This window comes from Tenrec ecaudatus, chromosome 8, assembly GCF_050624435.1.
Source record: "Tenrec ecaudatus isolate mTenEca1 chromosome 8, mTenEca1.hap1, whole genome shotgun sequence".
NCBI lineage: Eukaryota > Metazoa > Chordata > Mammalia > Afrosoricida > Tenrecidae > Tenrec > Tenrec ecaudatus.
The window spans coordinates 135642496-135662658 of NC_134537.1; the positions used below are offsets into that span (position 1 = coordinate 135642496).

The 20163-nt window shown below is 45.2% G+C and overlaps 1 protein-coding gene across 1 annotated transcript in view; it reads left to right on the top strand.

The window, feature by feature from the left end:
- SCRG1 (stimulator of chondrogenesis 1) overlaps positions 1-20163 on the top strand; it is a 171733-nt gene that overhangs the window by 13367 nt on the left and 138203 nt on the right. The window contains exon 2 of the mRNA XM_075556869.1: positions 1820-1967. The gene's annotated coding sequence lies outside the window, so the exon portion shown is untranslated. The remainder of the gene's footprint in view (positions 1-1819; positions 1968-20163) is intronic.

Sequence of the window (20163 nt, forward strand, 5' to 3'; positions counted from 1 at the left end):
TGTGTTCTCAGTAGATTCGGAGTAAGTGGCCTCTTTGCTTGGGAGCCCTGTGTAGTGGTTATGTGTTGGGCTAACCTCAAGATCAGCAGTTCCAAACCACCAGCCAGAGGAGGGAGAAAGACCAGGTGAGGCCTTCTAGTCCTGTAAAGAGTTATAGTCTCAAAACAAAAAGCCCATAGGGAGTCCCTCCCCACTTCCTATAGGGTCGCTGAGTTGAATGGGCCCGAGGGTGGTGAGTGTGGGGTTTGGTCCTCTTTGTTGTAGCTGACATCCCCTTAAAAGCCTACAGGTGGGGTTGATAGACCAGGAACTTTCTTAAATAGTAATGCCAGCCAAGATCCCATTTGAGGTTGAGCAAGTGGCAGTGATTAACTGTGCTTGGGAGCCTGGCACACCTGGGCTGACTATTCTGGGCTTTGTGATCTTGAAGTGAGCACACCCTTGGGCCTGAGTATGTTTTTCGAGTATGCCAACCATGAACATTTCTTTGGGGGTGGGGGGATGGGGTCTGAAAGAGTTTCTCCTGCCTCTTGGCGATCATTTTTTATGTGTTTCTTCGTGTCTCTGAGAAACTTACCAGCCCCCTGACACCTGCCCTTTGTACCATGAGGTGTAGCTCCCTGGCCACCGGCCCCTCACTCACTGAGGACCCTGTGAATTCCCCTTGCTTCCCCTGAGCTCACAAGGGCAAGGTCCAGTAGGTTAACCAGTGCCTTTGCCAATTTCCATTGCTCTTCTGCCAGTTCTACAGCCAATCAAGATGCTGTCTCCCCTACCTCCAAGAACAGGGAAGAGGCAACACCTTCAAGGGTTAATGGAAGCTCAGCGATGCCTGACCCCACCTAAAAGGCCCAGTGAGAGCACCTGGACTTGGTCACCCTCTCCCCCATGCCTGCCTTCCTCAGGAGGCACACGGGGTTCTTGGTCTAGGGAGTGTCTGCCTCTCCCAGCAGAGTTCCCCTTCACAGGAAGACCTCTGAGGTGCGCCTTGCCGCCTTTTAATTTTTTCCACTAAGCAAATATATTTCCATCGTCAGAACCATGATGCAAACACTGGGTGCTCAGATTTATGCTCCCCAAGGGTCCGGCTGGGGCCAGCTGCAGTGTGCTTGGAAGCTTCACACAGATAATGTTTGATTTGGGCTGTTTGGGTTGAATCGGGTTCAGGTTGGTGCTTTCGTCAGGAAATAGGACTCTACATTTCCTCCTTCCAAATAGCGGGACATCAGTGTTACTGAAGTTTACAGGTGAGGGCTGAGGAAGCAACAGAGCAGTGAGTTCTTAACTGTTCTTGCCAGACTAGAACAGATCCTTGTCTCTGGGGCTCCTGCTAGTACCAAGTCGCCCATTTAACTAGTATTGAGTTAAATCTTTAAGCATACAGAAGAGGCAGGCAATGGAGTTGCAGAAACATCCTCTCAGCCATGTGAGCTTTATTGCCGATCAGGAAGTTATCTACAGCTGCCAAAAAATCTTGACTCTAGTGCTCCAAATGTTTACTGTTTCTCACACCTCACCCCCATCTGCCGCCTTCGGGGTTATTCAGATTTCCTCTTCTCTTTCAGCCTCGACCTGCCTCCACCTGCAGGGTTTCATTTGGAGGCGATTTTCCTGTTTTCCATTCGCAAGACCATGTGGCTCCCATACTTACCTGCGCTGGCTGTTCACCCTCCCACCCCTACCTCGGGAAGCGAAGGGAATTCGGGGGAGGGGGGCGAGGGAAGGGAAGCTGGGTTTATGAAGGGTCAGAAGAAGGAAGCGGAGCCCAACGAAGACGTGCAATGTTATATTCTTTCCCGGTGCCTCTGATTCATTGCAGGTAAAAGTGGCGGCCAAGAAGGCATTGAGGTGGGCGCCCTTTGGCTAAGGCTCTCATTGTCAGGCCTGGGCCGGAAGCTTGCCAAAGATCGGAAGGACCAGGGCTCAGACAGTACATCGGGGAGACCGAGTGGCACTTGGAAGTAAAGGTACTGTGTGTCAGCAACCTGTGCCCCTACGGTCACTGTCGGTCGGGCTCACACACCAGATTCCCTCCGGGGTTCGCTCCAGGCCACTTCTTCGGAAAACAAGGCCTGCGAGCCGCGAGGGAACCCGCTCGCCCGGGCAGACATCCCTGCCGACACACGGCCTTCCGCCGCCGGGCGAGGAGCCCACCCAACGAGCCCAGATACGCTCCCACCGGCGACGGGAGCCCTCCGGGAGGCTGCTCTTCCGGCGCCCGGCGTCAGCGCCCGGGTCAAAGGGCGCCGGGCCGGGCCCCCCGCGGCCCCTTCTCCCGGGAAGACGGCCGAGGGGAGAGGTTAAAGTGCCGGGCGGCGGCGAGCGGGGCGCTGGTGTCAATCTCCGAGGCGCCACGACTCGCCAGGCTCTCTGCTACGTTCTCGGCGGCCGCTCCTTCCTCTTGACCCTTTGTAACTGCTGCTGGGCGCACGCCCCGGCCGGCTGTCGTACACCCCGGAAGTACTTGCCGAGACCCGGAAGTAGTGGGAGCGAGCTGCCGCGGCGCTCGCGGGGAGCCCTCCTCACCCCGCCCACCTTGGAGGTACCTCAGTCGTCGGGGCGCGTGGTGGCGCCGAGCGGGTTCTAAGCACCGCTGCCCCCTGGCCCACCAACGGGGCAGATGCCCACATCCGGGTCCTTCCTGACATCTCGGGAGAGAAAGGACCCTTCCCTAGTGGGGCCCCCGCGGCCTGACATCCCACGTTCAAGTTGGTTTTGCTTGATGACGTGTAGCGGGAGATCCACAGAAGAGATTGACAATCTGCGTGAGCGTTGACTCTTTAATAACCCCCCGAGGTTAGAGTGTCAATTTACTGCGCCTCTTGGACTGCGGATCCCAATTCTGCACCTATCAGTGGACACCCCTGCGTCGGGCCGCCCCCTCCGGGAGCTGGGCTGGGTGCGGACCCCTGACCCGACACCGCCATCTTAAGAATGCTTCAGACCCAATCTGGACACGCTCCTCTGACGCAGGAAACATCTGGGGAGTTTACCCCGGTGTTTGGGAAAGTGCCTACTTCCGTGTCTACGGGTCCAGCAAACCTTGGCCTTAAAGGGGTCTGGAGAGGGGCTGGCAGCACTGCCATCTGCCAGGGTGCAAACCGGGGAGGGGACCAGTGGCAAGCGCTTGGACGAATTGAACACCTAGCGTCTGTCTGCACGTTCTAGCCTTATTGTTTCATTGTCTGTAGTACTTCGGCGCAGTTTCGGAAAGAATAATGTCTTTACATTCAGAAAAACATCAAAGACCAGGGGCTGCGCAATGTGGAGCACATATGGTATTCTCTGAAGGCCTTGCTTGCCAAAACGTGTTTCTCAGTGGTTGGTTTTTTTTTTCCCTTTCCTTTCGCTCCCGCCCCACCCTTAGTTTTTTTCCTTCCCAAAATGGGGAGGAAGTTGTAAGCTCAAGTTACCTAGGGCGTCTTGCTTTCTCAGGAGTCCGTTGGCAGTGGTAGGAAAGCGATCAATGAGGCCTTTCCTGAACACAGTCTAGCCCAGGAAGGGGCTTTGAAGATAGTGGGCTGCAGAGTTAGGCCCAAGAGCCATGAACTTGCCCACAGCTCGGAGCTGGCTGTGGTTGAGTTGAGGCCCAGATTCATGATTAGGGCATTATATTTGCAAAGCACATTTCTCTGTTGCTTCCTTCAAAATAGACTGGCTATAAACCCAGACTGTAGTACACTGCTAGCTATTTAGTGAGCACCTACTAATTATTGTTCGAATAAAATAGACAAAGGCAATCGATTGGAAAACCACTTTGACAATTATAAGCAAGATTCCTTGTTTCAAAACTGCTATTGTGTATCATTAACTGCTATTGTTTTAATCACCTCTCAGAGCCAGAGGACACTGGGGTAAAGGTTTAGGTAGTTTGCTTAAGAAATTCTTTCAAGTGAAATCTCAGAATATCGGAGGCAATCAAAGTGATCTAGTTCTACCGGGGTATGTTTCTTTGAAGAGAAAACAAAGACTCCAAGAAGAGTTGATGTTACCTGACCAGGACACACAGCCAGTGGAGGAAGTGGGGTCTCTCCCAGGTTCTACTGCCCCTTCGCACTACCCTTGTCAAAAAGACACAGATAGTGACCTCTCTTTTAGCCTCTTAAATTAAATGGACTCCATTCATCACCTGTAAAAAATAATCTCAGGTATTATCTTTCAACAAATTTACATACAGAGTTAATATAAAAGGCAGGGGCAAATTATTGGGGCTCCCATTTTTAAAAAGATCCATGCTGTCACCAGAACATATAGCTTTAAAAAAAGGCAATAGTGATAGGGCGGGGGGAGGCGGGGAGGGGGTTTGAGGAAGCGCTCCACACATGGAGCTGATTAAATATGAATCTCATCAAATTTACAGTGTTCTAGGGACTTATGTGACTTAGAAACACTAGTGGGGAAATTACCTGTCAAGTATTTAGAAAATTTATACCAGGTGTATATTTTAACCAATTTCTTTTTAAAATATTTTTAAATTTTATTATTAATTGGGATTTAATACATATATCATTCCTTAGTTCAATCACATCAATCAGAATTGTACAATTGTTACCATAATCAGTTTCCAGACATTCCTTTTCTTCCTGGACTCCTTGACATTGTCTCCCTTTTACACGTCCCCACCCACCCCACCCCTGTTTACACACATCCTGCCACAACCCCTATCCTACTTGCTGTACCTCTAGGTTCATCAATCGTGAGTCTCATAAACCAAAACACAGAAAAACGGCACAACTTCTTGAGGGTGACCTCCAATAACAGAACACCTCTGTGATAATATGAAAATCAAAACAATTCAGAAAATACTGAAAACCAGATCAGGCCCACCATGCATCAGAGGGGGATCAACTGACAAATTTTTAACTGTTCCAGTCAGGTTTATCCCTCTGATCTATAGTCATTTCCCAAATGCACTTTATAGGACCCTCTTCCCTCCCATCCTCAGTTGGGGATAGAGGGAATTCACTGGAGGCTTAGGTCCTATGTAGTTCCCACAAAGGAATCGCGGCTCCCACTGTCATCCATAGCCTTCTTGAAGTTCTCAGTCCAATGCTTACCCGACAGCGCCACCAGGAGACAATTATCCATAACCTCTGAAAACTGGATTCTCACAATCTAGGCTCTGATACAAATCCCTCCTTTGACTCTGGATTATATGATGTATAATCCTTCAGTGGGTGACTGATAATGGTATGCTTCTTCCATCTGGACTGAGGTGACATCTTAGATTGCTACTTCTTTGGAGACAAACCTATAAGACCCCAGCCACTATTTTATCTGATCAGCGGGCACCATCTAATTTCTTTGCCACATTTTGCTATAGCACCTTTATCTTCTGTGGTCCCTTCCTTAGGGCAAGTATTGAGTAGAGCCATGATGTAAAGAACAAGTTGTTCTAAGTTGAAGCTAGAATTTAGTGTGAACCCAAAACCCATTCCTGGCTCGGTATGTTTTAAGTAAATTTCTTTAACTCAATCTCTCTCTATGTATGTATATAGTATTCTCTCTATATTTGAATTTTGGTGTTGGCAAAGAATATTGACAATACTATGGACTGTGAAAAAACAAACAAACATCTGTCTCAGAAGCTAGAATGCTCTTTAGAGGCAAAGATGGTGAGATTTCATCCCACATACCTTGGAAATGTTGTCAGGAGAGACCAGTCCGTGGACAAGGAGATCGTGCTTGGTAAGGTGGAGGGGCGGTGCAAGAGAGGAAGACACTGGACAAAGTGGACTGTTGCAGTGGCTGCAACAAAGGACTCAAACCTGAGAAATCTGGTGAGCGTGGCTCAGGACCGGGGAGTGTTTCATTTTTGTACACACAGAGTTGCGATAAGTCGGAATCAACTGGGCAGCACCTAACAACAGCATATTATGCATCTATAGGTACCTATTACCAATTTTTAAAATCTAGGTAATCTGGCCCATCAATCCAATTTCCATTCTCATATTCTCAGAGGTTATACTATGTACTATGACTGTACCAGTGTACAATGACCTTACTGATACTAGATGGGGAAGTAGCAGAGTCAACACTAAATCAAAACCAAACTTACTGCCTCCTAGCCAATTTGGATGCATAACTATAGTATACGACAGAGTAGAAGTGCTCCGGCCTCCTATTTCTCAGCAGGCCTGGTGGGTTTGAACTTCCCACCTTTTTGTTAGCAGCGCAAATGCTTAACCAACTATGCCACCCAGGACTCCTTTGAGTTCACATTAGAACTCAGCTTTGTCTTGTTTTAAGTACTCGGGGAAAATAAAGCCTGAAAGGGGCTTTAGAGATGCTCCACTCACTCCATCTTTGAGCAGATGATACACTGAAGCTCAGAAAGGTCGTTTCTCAGGTCACACACTGGTGAACCCACAAAGCTTCATGCTCAGTGCTATACTCCTTTAAGAAAATTACTGAAAAGATAAGGCCCACTAATCTCTGTGATAGATTTAGATGAGCCTGGGTCAAGCCTTTAAGATAACTTTATTATCTTACTTACTCATTCAGATCAGAAATAAGTGGGCCAGACTATATCTGTCCTAGATTCAGAAGTAGGGATTTAAAGTAAGGTGACCAGATTTTAACATTGGTTAAGCGGGACACCATTGATAAAACTCATATCCTGGCAAAATAACCACATGGCAGCCAATCAGGACTTTTTAAAACGCCATGTGATGTGGGAAAAATTGTTAAAAATCAGGCCGTCTGGTCACCTTAATTTAAAGCAAACGGTGAAGTCTGTTCCATTTCTCTCAAATGGCACCTATGCTCAGAATGTCAGCTCTGCGGTGTGAGACTGCTCAGTGTTCTCCAGGAAAGGTCGTGGTGCCTCTAAGTACGGTAGCAAGCTCACTTGTTTTTTGTCACTGTAACTGCAATATAGTAGTGAGAGCCTGCACACCATTCTTAAAGGTCATCCTCAGGACAATGTCGGAGACCTTTCCTGATTGAAATCGTCTCAGGGGCAATGCTTAGTTGTAGTAAGTCCTGAGGTGGCTGTAGGATGAACTTAGCTAACCTACTAATAGTGCTCTGCCAGTGCCATATACAGACTGTGTACTCGGTGCGTGCTAACAAGCATCATCATCCTCATGACCATCCTTTGGATTTCGCTTCCATTTTGACGTTGATGACATTCATTGTTGTTGTTCTCAAACTCTCACTGCCAGCCAGTCAATGCCGATTTATACTGTCCTCTTGTGGGTTTCCAAGACTCTATGGTAGTAGACAACCCATTCTTTCTTCCTCAGAGCTGGTGGTTTTGAACTGCTGACCATTTGGTCTCAGCCCAACATATAACCACTACACCAGGGGCCAGCAAGTCTTGGTGCCATCAGTCCCGTGCTGTCTTGGTCCAATGCTTGGTCCTGTACCATTCTCAAGTGGTTGTTATGTTTGAGCCCATTTTTGCAACTCTTGTGGCAAGCTATCTTGTCAATAATCTTATTCTTTTTGGCTGATCCTCTACTTTACCAAGCATAATGTCTTTTTGCACAGGTTGGTTTCTCCTAATAACGTGATCAGAGTACAAGAGATGAAGTTGACCCACCCTCACTTCTAAGGAGCATTCTAGTTGTACTTCTGGCAGCATTAGAAGCGCCATAATTCAAATACATTGATTCTTCTTCAGTCTCACCCAGTCTCCAGCTTTCACATGATTATAAGGTTATTGAAAATCCTGAGGCTTGGGCCAGGTACACCTTAGTCCTCAAAGTGACATCTTTGCTCTTCAACACTTTAAAGAGATCTTGTAAAGCATATTTTCCCAATGTAACACATCATTTGGTTTCCTGGCTGCTGCTCCCATGAATCTTGATTGTGTACCCAAGCAAGATGAAATCCTTGACAACTTCAATCTGTTCTCCATTCATCATTTACTGATTTAATTGGGACGGTTTTTGTTTTCTTACATTGAGGTGCAGTCTATACCGAAGTCTGCTGTCCTTTGTCTTCATCAGGAAGGGCTTCAAGTCCTCGATTTAGCAAGCAAGTCATCCTTGGCATGGTGAAGATTGGCATTGGTCATTCTGATGCTGCATTCTTCTTCAAATAATCTAGCTTCTCCGATTATTTGCTCAGCATACAGATTGAATAGGTATGATGAGAGGGTACGACACTGACACACACCCTTCCTGATTTTAAACCTGTCAACATTCCCTTGTTCTGTTAGAAAGACGAATTCTTGGTCCATGTACAGGTTCCACATGAGCATGACAAAATGTACTGAATTCCCATCCTTCTCAATGTTATCCATAAGTTGTTATGATCTGAGCAGTGTAATGACTTTGCATAGGCAATAAAATACAAGTATATAGTTTTCTGGCATACCCTGCTTTGAACCAATAGCCATTCGATGATATCCCTGGTTCCACGTCATCTTTTGAACCCACCTTGAATACAGCTTCCTGTAGATGAACTGCTGCATCTCTTGTTGCTTTGTCCTTAGCAAAATTTTACTTGTGCTATTAATGATTTTGTTCAATAACTTCCACATTTTGTTGGAATAAGTACAAATATGGATCTCCAGTGGGTTGGCCAGGTAGCTATCTTCCAAATTTCCTGGCATGAGTGAGTGCTTCCAGTACTTCAGTAGCTTGTTGAAACGTTCCAATGGTTAGTCTGTGAATTCCTGGAGCCTTAATTTTTAGTAATGCCTTCAGTGCAGCTTGGACTTTTCCCTTTAGTGTCATCAATTCTTGATCATATACTACTTCTTGAAATGATTGAATGACACCAGTATCTATTTATAATTTAGACATTGTCATGGATCTCCAGGCCCGAATAGTTTACTTCTTGTTGGAGGACATCTCCACATAAACGTACTTAGAATTTTAAAGTTCCACCTGGTCAAAACCGAACTTCTTTCTAGTCTACATGGCACATTTATAATCTCATCTCGTCTCTGTGAAAACTTCCCCTACCGACTTAGTGCTCAGATCAGTAACCTGGCAAATGTCCTAAGCATGTTTCAAACCATCCTTTTCCCACTTTCCTTAGTAATAGCGGACTTTGTTTGGCCCCCAAATTCTACCATTTCCCCTGCTTCCACAGAAACTTCCAATTGGTCTCCCTCGTGGGCATAGATCCTCACTAAAAGCCCCAGTCTTGTCAAGTTCTTTCTGACTCTTCATGACCCTGTAGGACAGAAAAGAACTGCCCCATTGGGTTTACAAAGCTGTAAATCTTCGTGGGAGCAGAAAGTATCATCTTTCTCTCCCAGAGCAGCTGGTGGGTTTGAACTGGTGACCTTGTGGTTAGCAACTCAATGCATAACCAACTATGTCACCAGAGCTTCTTGGCTTCGAATTACAGGATTGCAATTTCTCTCCTCCACTAGGTGTGAGTTCCTTAAAGGCAATGGAATATGTCTTCAACCTCTGTGACCATGGTGGTTGACACACAGTAGGTGTTTGATCAAGTTTGCTAAATATGACCAAACCACTGAAACCAACCCCATTGCCGTCTAGTCAATTCCACCTCGCGGTGACCCTCTCGGATGGAGGAGAACTGCTCTTTAGGGTTTCTGACACTGTAAACAGCCTCATCTTTCTCTCTTGGAGCAGCTGGTGGCTTTCAACTTCCAACTTTGTGAGACGCAGTCTAATGCCCACCCCACAGCTCCCCCAGGGCTCATTTTCAATGAAGGTTCTGCAGATTGTCGTTGAGCTTAGAAGGTTTTTTTGAACCCCAGATTTTGCCTCCGTAAGTGGGGATTAATCATGCCACTGATGTTGTGAGGAGCCCCTGGCTGGTTCAAACTGTTTGTGCTCTTGTCTGTGAACATAGAGGTGAAGGTTTGAGTCCACTCTGAGGTGCCCTCGAAGAAAGGCCTGGCAATCCCTCCTGAAGAGTCAACCACTGAAACACCTGTGGGTCACAGTTCTGTTTGCACACACCAGGAGTTGGGCAACTGAGTCTTTTCATTGGAAATGTGAGGGTGGAATGTAAAGTAGATCTTTTTTGTTTTAAGTTGTGTAACACGTGGTAAATGTATACACTCATTTTCGTCCTTGCACTTACTGTGTACATAGTATATGCATTCATGTGTGTCGATGTGTGTATCCATGTCTCTTTCTCTCTCTGCCATCAAGTCCATTTTAACTCATAGTGATCCCCTTGGACAGGGCAGAACTGCCCCTGTGGGTTTCAGAGGCTGTAACGCTTTATGGTGTACAGTGTACTTGTGAAGGCCATTTACAGTTGACCTGGCAAGGCAGTTTCCAAGCATGTCTTCTCTGATTCTACCCTTTACTCCCTCTGCTGAAATGGGCAGTGACATTTAAGCACTAGCCCGTGTTCTATATTAAGCATCTGGAACAATGTTCATTACATCTATACATACAAATGAAAACTTACATAGCATATAGTGCATTCTAGTGCAAATTTATACGGCATCTAATGCATACGATCTGCCCCATTTCTGTTTTTCACTACTACTAGACCAGAAACTGCAAGACTGTATGGACGTCTCCTGTCCTGCCTCCCCAGCTCCGCTTTTCACTTATTTTCAGACCAGTTCTGTGGAGCAGTTTTGCTGAAGGCCCTGTGCCCCATTCTGTGGCAAACAACGGAGCCACACAGGGTTTGTTGAGCCACTGGCCTCCCTCTCCACTGTCCTGGTAGAGTGGACATCAGCACTTTCCAGAGCGTTTCTCCTTTCCCTTCCCTCCACAGATCCAAGTAGGAAGTTTGCACACAATGAGCGACTGACTGATCAGCATAGAGATGAGCCATGCTTATTGATGAAGCTTGAAGTACCACATGTATTTTTGCACATGAAATTTGCAATCCGCTCCTGGCTAAAGAGGAAACACCCTAGGCTTTGGGGTTGTTTTTTTTAATTCCTGAGAGGGTAATTGCCTCCCCTTCCTTCGCGTGGTTGCCAGCCCCGCCGAGGGCTTTGAAGTGAAGGCGCACCTTCCAGCCGGCTGGGGCCCAGGACCCCGGCTTTCACCGCCCGCCTCTGCTGCTTCTTTACAAAGCCAGGTGGCGCCAGCTCGCGGCCGCGTGGCAGGAGGCGGCCCGGCGCCCGGGAGCCTGGAGGTGCGGGATGCCCGACCCAGCCGGGCCGGGGAAGAATGCAGCGCCTTTTCCTCCTCCCGCACCCTTGGCAGGATGACGGCCAGCCTGCAGGAAAACGGGGTGTCCTGTGTGCCACATGGAGCTCGGGGAAAGGAAATGATTAAAGCGGCCAGGTTTCCAGGCTCTTCGGGTGTTTACGGTGGGTTTTGATTTTGGGGGGCCGGGGGGTGGGGGACAGGGGGCGGAGAGAGGTTAAGGCCGGTTTCAATCTACCGGCATCCTGTGTCTGTCTGTGCTGCAGATGACAAAGGCGGGGGGGGGGGGGGGGGGGCGGCGCCTGGATGTGCTCGCACCTACAGGTGCTGGCTCAATGAGGTCTCTGGGTGTCTGGTGGACTAGGGAGCAACACCAAGTGGCAGCATATATATGCTGATGAAGAGCCCGAAATCACCCCACTATAAAAGGGGACCCCCTGCCAAGCACCCTCGGTCGCTGAAGTTCCAAATGTATTTTGGGAAGAGCCTGTTTCCCTTTTAAAGCCCCCCTTTTTTCTCTGATTCTTTTGAAAAACGGTTCTTTCAATCAGCATGGTTTCACCGGGAGAAGGTAGGGACCCCATTACATGATGGAATCGATCAACTTGATCAAAACCAAACTATGGAGCACAAATGTTGGTTTCAACGTGGAAACTGGCCGTAGAAACCTAGCCATCCGCATAGCTGTGGTGGCAAACAATCTCCAAATCTGATGTTAAGATGAAATCGAGAGGTGAGTCCAATAAAAGTAACTTTTTTTTGTTTGTTTTCACTGGAAAACGATGGGCATAGGATTGGTATTATGACCCTTAGCAGCTTTAAGACTTTCATTGAAATGACAAGAACACACACACACACACAGAAGAATCCGCAATTTAGGAATGATGACAATATTGCTATTAATGTTGGCCTTTATGCCGTGCTGGTGGTGTGTTTATTGAGGAGTGCACTTTAGAGCTGGGCTTTTGAAGGGCAAGGTTGCAGAAACGTCTGTAAATGATGAAATCAATAACAAACCGCGTGTGACTAGCACTTTACAAAATGAAATATAGAAAATATCAGGAGGGGTGGGATAAGGGTTCCTTCATGAATCCCGCCCCCCACCCCCTCAGTGTTGCAAAGGGTAGAACCTTAAGAAGTCATGTGTCCCGCCCGTTCTCTTTCATTTCCTTCAGGTTGAAGTAGGACATTTGCTCAGAATGGGTCAGGAGGACAAATGCGTCAGCTACAGTATGACAAGTGGTGCTTAGTTAGAAGCCGTGAAGTGCTTCAGCTATTTCCTGTGTGTACCGGGTGGCAGTATAAAATGGTGGAGTCATTTCCCCCTAAGTTTGAGGGCTGTGGTTTTAGGGAAAGCAAAACAAAACCCCTAACCTGTTTTCTCCAAGCAGATTCCCATCGGTGCGATAGGTACAGGCAAGGCTGGGGGCCCTGCTGCCCCGTGGAGCTCCACTGTCCTCTCCGCAGGGAGAAAAATGCCCTGTGCCCAGGTGCAGGGAAGGACTGGTGGCAATCTTAAGACTATGACAATAGGGACTCTGAAGCCAAGACCTGAATGGTGGTCATTTACACTAGACATGGGAGGGTCAGAGACTCTCCCTGTAAACTGCTAGCATGCTCAATTTGAAGAGGTGCCTCCGAAAAGAAAGGAAGAAAGAAATCAAGGAATAAAGGAAAGAAGGGAGGGAGAGAAGGAGGAGAGGGAGGGAGGGAGAGAGAGAGAGAGAGAGAGAGAGAGAGAGAGAGAGAGAGAGAGAGAGAGAGAGAGAGAGGTGATGACTATTTCTAAAAAAGCAGACATGGAAAACCCTATGGAGCACAGTTCTGCTCTGACACTGGTAGGGTCTCCAAGATGAGTAAGAGTTAACTCCATGGTAACCGGTGTGTGTGTTTATAGGTTGGCCAAAGAAGGAGGAGTGACCAGAAGTAAAAAAACCTGTATCTTAACGGGGGCAGGTAGAAGCGTCCTGAGGCTAAGGACATCTGGTGTGCAAGAGCAGGGCATGTTACTGTTACTGTTCACGTCCCAGAACACCTATGAGGCCATGTTTACGAGAAGGCAGGACATTCTGTGTTTTAAAGACCATGAATTCAGTTGACCTCTCCCTCTTATTTCCTGGACTTGTTAGGACATGTATTAAGAATGTAAACATCTCCTTCTTTATCTACTCCAGACACTAGAGTTGGTTGAGCCCAGCCCAAGTCCGAATGTAACCTTCCTAGTAGGGTAGTGGTTACAAATTGGGCTGCAACCCACAGGGTCAACAGTTTGAAACCACCAGCAATTCCAAAGGAGAAAGAAACTACAGTCTCTGAAACCAATAAAGTGGGGGTGGGGTGTCACGATGAGTCAGCATGGACTTGATGACAATGAGTTTTTTTGTTTTGTTTTCTATTTCTAAACCTAAAACTTGGATCTGATAATGAAATGTAAACATAGTACTTGAAAGATAGAAGTGGATAGTCTCTATTTTGGCTGTGTGGGTACACTCGAAGGCTCTAGGAGACATGAATATGGACAATCAAGGCATACCATAGTCCTTTGTCCAGTTACCAGCCTGGTGAGCGGGGAAGTAAGGTGTGGGGGCTCTGATGGCAGTGGTAGGTTAACAGTAAGATGTGCCCTGATCACTAAAAGTCTACTCTTGTCCCCGAGTCTCTAGTTCTTCCACTTGATAACTTTTATTAAATCCTCTGTGCTTGAAAGATCTACAACAGTGGTTCTCGACCTGTGGGTCACGACCCCTTTGGGGGATCAAATGACCCTTTCCCAGGGGTTGCCCGATTCATAGCAGTAGCAAAATTGCAGTTATGAAGTAGCAATGAAAATAATTTTATGGTTGGGTGTGGTAGTCACCACAACATGAGAAACTGGATTTAAGGGTTGTGGCATTAGAAAGGTTGAGAACCACAATGCTCTACAATGCTTTCTGTTTCCTGTACTGGAACCCCGACTGATGCAGGAAACAAGACTGGGTGCCTTGTTCCTGATTACTCTGAGTACAGGTGGTGACAAGACTGCCCACCACTGGGAGAAGCCTGGGCAGTATCCTTGGTCCAGGAGAGGTCGCTGCCACCCGCAAAGCTGAGATTGTTTTTGTTCACTGCTGTCAGTCTGCCCGCCCCACTCCTAGTGACTCAGTGGCGTGAAATGCTGCTGGGTCCTGAGCCATTCTCACGGTCAGCTGTGGGCCAGACTGTTGTGATTCATAGGGTTACCATTGGCAGCTTTGCTGGAAGGCCATCACCTCGTCTTCCTCCTAGTCTATCTTACTCTTACAACTCTATCCACCGATGCCCCCCTAAAAACTGTAGGTGAGAGAAAGGGTGATTTTAGAAGGGACTTAGGCTCCCTAAGTAACTAAAAGGAATTTGCCAGAATAGGAATATCAGAAGATACCTAACCAAACCCATTGCCAGAGTTGAATCTGACCCACGGCAAGCCATGTGTTACAAAAGTAGATCTGTGCTTCGAAAAGTTTTCTTGGCTATAGTTTTTATGGAAGATCACCAGGCCTTTCTTCTGTGATACCACTAATACTATCAACTGCCATTGAGTCGATTCCAACTCATAGCAAACCTATGGGCCCAGGTAGAACTGCCTCTGTGGGTTTTTGAGACTATAATTTTTTTTATTTTAATTTTTCCCCAGTGGGTTTTTTATATTAAATACTTTTATTGGGGGCTCTTACATCTCCTATCACAATCCATCCATCCATCATGTAAAGCACACTTGAATATATATTGCCATCATCATTCTCAAAGTTTTTTTTCTACTTGAGCCCTTGATATCGGCTCTTCCTCTGCCTGCCCTCCATCACGAACCCTTGATATGTTCTAGATTATTATTATTTTCATATCATACATCATCTTCTGTCGCCCTTCACCAACTTTTCTGTTGTTTGTCTCCCAGGGAGGGGGTTATATGTTAATCCTTGTGACCAATTCCCTCTTTCTCCCCACACCTTCCCCTAATCATCCTGGTATCTCTATTCTCATTGTTGGCCCTGAGGGGTTTATCTATCCTGGATTCCCTGTGTTGGGGGCTCTTATCTGTAGCAGTATATATGTTCTGGTCTAATCCGATTTGTAAGGTAGCACTGAGGTCATGATAGTGGTGGGGAGGAAGCATTAAAGAACTAGAGGAAAATTGTGTGTTTCATCGGTGCTATACTGCACCCTGACTGGCTCATCTCTTCCTTGTGACTCTTCTGTGAGGGGATATCCAATTGTCTACAGATGGGTTTGAGGTCTCCACTCCTCGCCACCCACCCCCCTTTCTCATTGGGTATGATTTTGTTTCTGGTTTTGGATGCCTGACACCTGATTCCATTGATACCTCATGATCACACAGGCTGGTGTACTTCTTCCATGTGGGCTTTGTTGCTTCTGAGCTAGATGGCCACTTGTTTATCTTCAAGCCTTTAAGATCCCAGATGCTATATCTTTTGATAGCCGGGCACCACCAACTTTCTTCACCACATTTGCTATGTACCCATTTTGTCTTCCGTGATTGTCTCAGGAACGTGAGCATCACAGAACGCTAGATCATTAGAACAAAGTGTTTTTGTGTTGAGGGAGTACTTGATTTGAGGCTCAATGTCCATCTGCAACCTTAATTCTTAACATATAGATATGAGGTATGTAGATTTATGCCCATATATAAATATATTTACATATGTACATTCCTGTATTTAGACCTCTATCAATGCCCTTTGCCTCCTGGCTCTTTCCTCTATTTCCTTTCAATTTCCTCTTGTCCCACCATCATGTTTGGCCTTCATTTGGGTCTAGCAGTTCCTCACTGCTACACTGCCCTGCATCTAGGCATCACACACCCTTCTCTCAATTGATTTTAGGTCTTGTTCTCTTGTCCTTGGGCTGGTTTGAGACTGTAACTCTTCATGGGAATAGAAAGCATGCTCTTTCTCCTGTACCAGCTGGATGCAAATTGCCAGGCATTAAGGTTAGCAATGTATTACAACTATTTGTTATACCTAGAAACCTGAGGATCTGAAGCCATAAACACATTATTTAATTTTTTTACACCTCTCCCACCCCCATTATTTAATTTTTGTTTTAGTTTTATGCTTGTATATTATAAACTTAAAGGGTAGAATCCAAGGGACAGATTAAAGCATTGAATTAAAAGCGTAATGAACAATAATCCTAATCATTATCATTAAATAAAGGTAACAGCATATTACTGCAATAGAGTATCAGTCCTTATTCAATTAAAAAATTGGAACCTGAAAACATTAATATGACCAACTTTCTGTCAAGGAACAAGATGTCCCTTGGCCCAAAGGACCTGGCTCATGGTAACTTGATGTCCTGTGGCTTTCCAGCACTGTGATGCTCCCCCTACTGGGTTTCAGAAGGGAATGGCTTTGGGTTTTTTTTTAAGCCCACGTTCTTCCCGAGCAGTACCTGAACCTGAAATGTGGGAGGAACTAACCTAAAAGTGAGAAGAATAGCTGCTCAATTGAAAAGTTGGTGACCTAGTCAAGATGGATTTAAATTCATAGATTTGTTTTATTTGACACGTTGGTAAGTGATTTAATAAAACCTGACATTAAAGAAAGGATTCTGTGCGATTCATATCCTGCAGTCTAGAATAACTACACTACTTTATGCCAATTGATATAGTTGTCCCCTGAGACTATAGTCCTTGGCCTTCAGGCCCAATAACTCATTTCCATGAGGTATTTGAGATACATGGCTATGTCAGAGTTTCCATTACTGGTATCCTGGGTGCTGTACCACTGGTGTGAATATTCATATAGCACATGCAAATATGTGTATGTCATGCCCATAACTGTAATTATATATGGATGGACATATACTTCTTATGCCTATACTGTACATTTCTCTCCCCATGTGACCACTCATAATTGCTGACGTTGCAGAATTATATACAGTATCGCATTGATCAGCGTCCTTTGTTTTTGTAGCCTCTTCTTGTACCTTGGTTACATTGTGTTGAATTACCCATGTCATGTATTTCCTTTCCCTTCACCAGAATTAACACTGGCCTTTGGGTCAAAATAGACTCCACGGCAGTGAGTTTGGTTTTGGAAGAAGCCCTGGTGATGTTGGGCTGTTAACCGTAAGGTTGAAACCACCCGCTGGTCTGCAGGAGTAAGACAAGGCTTTCTACTTCCAAAAAGGAATTACCATCTCTGAAACTCACAGAGGCAGTTTCACCCTGTCCTATGGGCTCTGTATGAGTTGGAATGGACTCAATGGCAGTGAATTTGGTATCGTTTTTTTCTAGTAAGTGATTCTCCCTCCCTCCCACCCCTCCCTTGGTAACCATAAGCAAACATATCGCTTTCTCTGGGGACCAAAGGACTACATAATGCCCAGCTACCACTCTACCACTACCCATTGCTCTGGAAAGGATGGAATTAGAAGGTCCTGGATAAAGTGCAAGAAAAATTCAGAATGAAAATCAAAATTATAAAAGAGACCAGATTTACTGGTTGGATAGCAACTAATGAGGCCCCCGAGACTCGGGCCCTTACCCTTCAGGTCTAGAACTGACTTTGGTAGAATAATCAACCATTAAGAGCAAAAGGACAATATTTACCCAAGGGCAAAGGTCAGAGGGTTAGAAAAGAAGGGGGGAAGGAAGCAAGAAGAAACACAGGAGGAAGTGAGATACGTGATGGACATCGAGGGAGTTATAGCTATTGAGTTGATGCAAATGTGCATGAATCACCGATTGTAAGACTGATGACTTGTTTTGTAAAATTAACCTAGTTCACAGTAAAAAATTAGGGGGAAAATCTGTGAAATGTTTTTTTGCTCTGGAACATTTTTCACTCTCTAGTTGAAAACATTACCCTCATTTGAAAATAAATATTAAATAAACTTCCATCAGTATCTTAAGAAAAGACCATTGTTCTCTGTGTATACACCTATTCTTGACTTTTTATAAAAGTGGTATCATATAATATTTGCCTTTTTGTGATTGACTTGCTTCACTTATCTCATGTCCTCCAGATGTATCCATGTGATGGTTTGTATACTCATCATTATTCTTGATTGTGAGTGGTATTCCATTATATGATATCGTATAGTATTCCATCATACGTATGTATGTACCACATTTCAGTATGATTCCATCAACTGGACCAATAAGTAGCATCATGATAAATGGTAAAAAGTTTGAAGTTGTCAAGGATTTTGGTTTACTTGGGTGCACAATCAATGCTTAATGAAGCAGCAGTCAACAGACCAAAGGACTAATAGTATTGGGTAAATCTTCTGCACAAGACTTCTTTAAAGCGTTGAAAAGCCCGAATGTTACTTTGAGGATTAAGGTATGCCTCATCTAAGTCATGGTATTTTTAATTGCATCATATGCATGTGAGTGTTGGAATTGAATAAGGAAGACAGAAGAGAAGTTGATTATTTGAATTATGGTACTGGCAAAGGATATTGAAAGTACCTGCCACGGACTGCCAAAAGAACCAACAAATCTGTCTGAAGTACAGCCAGAATACTCCTTAGAGGCAAGGACAGGGATACATTGTCTTACATACTTTGGGTATATTGTCAGCAGGGAGCAGAACCTTCACAAGGACATCGTGCGTGGTAGAGGGGCAGTGACAAAGAGGAACGTCCTCAACCAGATAGACTGACCCCGGGGCTACCACAGAGAGCTCAACCATACGAACGACAGAGAGCAGGATTGGGTGGCGTTTCCTTCTATTGGACATCGGGTCTGTATGAGTTGGAACCAAGTCAACACTGGGCCCTAACAACAACAACAACACATTTTTTTTATTTGTTCATCTACTCATGGACATGTAGAGCGTTTCAGTCGTTTGTGGAAGATGCTGCAGCGAGCACGGTTGTGCTTATGTCACAGTTCTCCCTTCTCTAGGCTAGCCAGCTAGCTTGGAGGGAGACTGCGTGATCACATCTTTCCAGTTCCAGCTTTGTCCCACCAGCAGTGTATAAGAACCTTGCCAGAATTTGCTATTTTCTGTTCATTATTTTTTAAATCAGTGCCATTTTTTACAAGGGTAAGATGACCTTTCTGGACTTTTGATTTACATCTTTCTAATGGCTAATGATTATGAACATCTGTTCATGTGTTTGTTAGCTTCCTGAATCCTCCTTTGGTAACAAATCTATTCGTGTCCTTTGACCATTTATTATCTGAATTATTTGTTTTTGGTTGATGAGGTGCTGAAGTTTCTTTATATTTCAGAATTGAACCCTTGGTAGATAAGTTGTTGCCAAAAATGTGTCCCCAAACGGGTGCCTCTCTTTTTACTCTTTTGGCAACTCTTTTGATGAGCATATTTAATTTTTAAGAAGTCCCAATTATCCAATTTATCTTATTTTATTAGTGAAATTGTGTCATAAAATTTGACATGGATGATTTTGAAGTGTCAGACTTCTGGACACTATCACAGAATTAGCTGGATTCATATGAGTTTTACTGCCTTCACAACATCCTTTTTATTCTCCCCACAATCACCTGCTTAATGAACTGTGGCTGGAGTGGATGTTGCAATTAGTAATTTTCTTAGAACCCGAATGCATTAATATTTTTCTAACTTTTATCTTCCATCATTTTGGGAAATGTTAGCAGATGGAATAAAGAGGAAACGCATTATAAACAATCTAAGACACAAAACGCAGAATTCCTTGGAACGCTCTCAGAAGCCGCACATGCAAATCAATGTGGCTTTCCGTCCCAATGGCTTTCAAGTTGGAATTGCGTCTTCCTCCTTTTTAATAATAGTATTTTTTTTAATCTTGTGCTACCTAAAAAAAAAAGTGTGACATTTTAAATGAATTCACATCTGACTCGGTTCTGTCTTCTTTTGATTCAGGTTTTTTTGTGCAATCCCAAGTACATTATGACAAATAGGGATGCCTACTGTTTTAAGACAAATTCAGGAGACAGTATTCCTTACAAAGCAAGCAAGCAAGCAACAATAACAACACACTGGAAATCTGCAATCTGTGCCCTGGCACAGCAACCAAGTACACCTTATTTCCAGTGGTGTTACTTCACAGAGGATAACGAAACGTGTGTGTGTGTGTGTGTGTGTGTTTAGATGTGTGTCTCTATGTAAAAGAAAAG